Source organism: Myotis brandtii, unplaced genomic scaffold (assembly GCF_000412655.1).
Source record: "Myotis brandtii unplaced genomic scaffold, ASM41265v1 scaffold26, whole genome shotgun sequence".
In the NCBI taxonomy this organism is placed as follows: Eukaryota; Metazoa; Chordata; class Mammalia; order Chiroptera; family Vespertilionidae; genus Myotis; species Myotis brandtii.
The window spans coordinates 881555-885641 of NW_005359880.1; the positions used below are offsets into that span (position 1 = coordinate 881555).

Consider the following 4087-nt stretch of genomic DNA (forward strand, 5'->3'; position numbering starts at 1 on the left):
CTTTTTTAGGAACATCCAAACTGTTTCCAAAAGTGACTGCACCATTTTCCATACCTACAAGCAATGAATGTGGGTTTCAATTTCTTCACATCCTTGACAATACTTGCTTTTGTGTCCTTTTGATTCTAGCCATCTTTCTGTGTGTGAAGTGGCAACTCATTTTGATTTACATTTCCCTAATGATATTGAACATATTTTCATATTTCATTATTGGCTATTTGTATATCTTCTTTGGAGAAATGCCTATTTAAATCCTTTACCCATTTTATAACTGGGTTATTTGTTTTCATCATTGACTTGTAAGAATTCTTAAATTTTGAGATTTGCTGTTTGTTTTTATTTATTTGTTACTCTTAGAAAAGCTCAGTTTTGACTGGACTCATACTTAGAGGTAGAAGCTCTCAAAGAGGGCAGCCTACGTCTCTTGGAAATTTGTTCCTGGCATTTTTCTTTGACCTCATACATTCTCTTAGCTAAAAGTTTAGCATATTTTGTGGTATTTTCCTTGTTTTTCTTAGTACCTTGTTTCTTCAGCATAATATGCTGGGTTTTGTGTTGCACAACACATGGAGTAACAAGACACTGAATCTTATGTGCTTTCATCCTAGGCTTCTTACCTTCTTTGTTTAGGGGCTTTCTCAAAACATATTGGCAGACATCATCTTCTTTAGAGAGATTGAAAAGTTTGTAAATTCTGCTAGCTCTTTGGGCCCCAGGCAAAAAGGCATAGTAGTATCAGTGAGACCAGGAATATCCCCCCTCCTTTTTTTTTTTTTTTTTTTTTTTTTTTTTTTTTTACTATGACCAAGCTGAGAACACTGAGATTGGCATCCACAATGCAAACCTCAAACAGATTTGTGCTTTCTTTCTCCAGCCCTCCTTGGTCTATAATAGGATTGCCCCTTACTTAGTAGCAGATGGACATGGCCATGGGTCAAGACACCCTGCTTCATGAGGGAACCTCATTTGTCATTCCCACCACTAATTCAAACCACACAAGCCTCCATTCTTCTCCCAGAGCATCAGCAGCAACTTCTATGGCCCTATGCTTCTCATAAAAGATACTAAGTTTGTATTCATTGACCACTTCAAGGAGTTTCTGGCAGCCAGTGGCTAGGAAAGAGATGTTCAGCTTCATCCTGAAGCAGCCAACTGCCTCTGAGGTGCCACAAAAAAGAGAAGAGTTCTTTATATATACTCTTATCAGATATAAGATTTTCAATATTTTCTCCCATTATGTGGGTTGTTTTTCACTTTTTTTGATAGTGTTCTTGGAAGCACAAAAGTTTTAATTGTGATGAAGTCCAGTTTACCTATTTTTTTATTTATTGTGTTTTTTGTGTGTCATATTTAAGAAACAATTACATAAGTCATAGTCACACAGATTTGTCCGTATATTTTCTTCTAAGAAGGTTACAGTTCTCACATTTAGGGCTTTGGTCTATTTTGAGTTAATTTTTATATATGATGTGAGATAGCTCGGCAGGGAGGTCCAACAATTCTTTTGCATGTGGCGATATAGTCTTCTCTGCACCATGTGTTGGAATTGTCTTGGTATCTTTGTTGAAAATCAACTAACCATAGATATATGGTTTTATTTCTGGAGTCTCAAGTCTACCTCATTGATCTATATGTCCAGCCTTATGCCAGTAGCTTTGCTATACATTTTGAAATAGAAAATGTGGGTTCTTCAGCCTTATTCTCTTTCAATAATGTTTTGGCTTTCTCTGGCCTGTTGCTCAATGGATGGAAGGGTCAGGGTTTTGATTCCCGGTCAAGGACCTATACCTTGGTTGTAGGCTTGATCCCTGGCCCATGGGGCATGTGCAGGAGGCAACCAATCGATGTGCTTCTCTCACATCAAAATTTCTCTCTCTCCTCTCCTCCTGCCTCTCCTCCACTCTCTCTAAAAACAAACAAACAAACAAACAAAAAACAATGGAAAAAAATATCCTTGCATGACGATGAAAAATAAGAATGTTTTGGCTCTTCTGGGCCCCTTGCATTCCTAGAAGAATTTTAGGATCAGTGTCTCCTTGTCAATTTCTGCAAAAAAGATAGGTGGGATTTTGATAGGGATTGTGTTTAATCTGTGGATCCATTTGTGAAGTATTATTATTTTCATATTATCATGTCTGATTCTGGGTCTTCCCTTCCTGTTAACCCAGAGGTTTTCCCTGCTTCTTCTTCAGTCCCAGGACTCATTTGCTGCTCCTGCTTTCCACCAACACACTGGAATGTCTGAGAGACTGTCTACGGGCAACTTCCCAGGATGCTAGTTCAGAGACAGGCCTCTGAGCCCCTCACTCCAGGACCTTCCCAAATCTGTATCCTCACCACTTTATCTCAGTCTCTCTGCTCCCCATCTCCCATGGTAGTGTCCAAGGGTAGGGAAAATGACAAGTGGGCAATCCCTCTGTCTGCAAATCCTCTGCTTTTCTTATTTATTATGTTTCTTCAAAGGCTTTGTATATACCAGAATTCATTCTTATTCCAAAGGTTTTAGACTTTTGAAAACCAAAGCCAGGAGAAGACTCTCACAACCCTCTATATTTGTTTTTTCTCTTCCTTCTATCACTGTGGCAATGAGCACAAAAGAGACAAGCTGGATGAACTAGAGAATTGTAGCAAGGGAGGAATTTGCCTAATATTTCAAAATATTTTCTTGTGATATTTTTTACCCATATTTATATTGATGTAGAAGAAAGATCTGGAAAGGTATATATCAAACAGTTAATAGTGACTGCTTCTGGGGAAGGCCATGAAAAGTGGGGAGCTGCAATTTGCCATATGCCTGGAGGGAGACAGAACTTGACATCTGTGAACCCCATTGATGACTTCACATACTCTAAACCAGAGGCTCCGAAAAAGCGGCATGCACAAGAGGTATTCCTCTTTCCACTCTGTGCTTATTGATATGTTTTTTAAATATATACACATGTTTTTATTGATTTTTTAGAGAGAGAGGAAGAGAGAGGGATAGAAACATCAGTGATGAGAGAGAGTCATCCATTGGCTGCCTCCTGCACGCCCCCCACTGGGGATCCAGCCCACAACCTGGACATGTGCCCTGACCGGAAATCAAACCGGGACCTCCTGGTTCATAGGTTGATGCTCAACCACTGAGTCACACCGGCCAGACTGTTTGTTGATTATTTACAAGGAGAGTGGGTATGCCCTGTCTTTCACCTTCTCCTGACTGGGGATATGATTAATAAGTAATGAATTCATCAAATGAGTTTCTGATCTATATTTAATTTCTAATTGGAATCTTCAGTGCATGCCCTCCTTTTCCCCTGACCCCCAAAGAAAAAAACGTATTTTATCTCCATTTTTTCAAACACCTCCTGTGTTGAATTTTGTTTTTGTCACCAAAGCTATGAGGAGGAGTAAAGTAAACTGATATATTCTCTCCTTCACCATTCTTGACCATCTCTTGTTTTGGTCTAAACAGGGAGGTGAAGGAGGGGGGAAAGCAAAGGGTCAGGACCCAGTAGAACATGTAGTCCCAGAACAACGTTCCTGCCAAGACAGTGCAAGGGAAGCAGATCTATGTATCTGGAGCAAGGTCACATTTGTTTCATGATATACAGGCCTCTGTTCTTGGCCTTGGATGCTTCAGTGACATGGAAATAAAATCATAGTGACTATGTTCACGGCTGGAAGGGATCGCTGTCTTGATAAAAGACTCAAAATTTCAAAAGACCTTGAGTCTAGGTCAAAACAACAAAATGTAACTTAATGGAAATGAATGCCAAGTCTTACATTTAGGTTTAAAAAATTCAGTTCCAGAAGTATAGCATAGGAGGAACATGGCTTATAACAAGTATTATGAAAAACACTCTGAGATTTTAGATGACACTATACTAGTCCAACCTAATGTTAAAAAATTCTCCTCCATCACCCCCCTCCAAAAAACAACAACAACAACAAAAACGGCAACTAATATAATCTTAGCTCCTATAATAGAAATGTAGTATTGTGTTTAGATTAATGGAGGCATCATATCATGTCACTGTACTCAGCTTTGGAAATATTTCCAGATTTGTTGTTAATGAAAAATATGCACAATATGCAGCCTATGATA

General features: G+C 38.9%; 1 pseudogene; it reads right to left on the minus strand.

Moving 5' to 3' along the window:
• Positions 1 to 363: 363 nt before the first annotated feature.
• LOC106726386 lies at positions 364 to 1138 on the minus strand (annotated as a pseudogene).
• Between the last annotated feature and the right edge of the window lie 2949 nt (positions 1139 to 4087).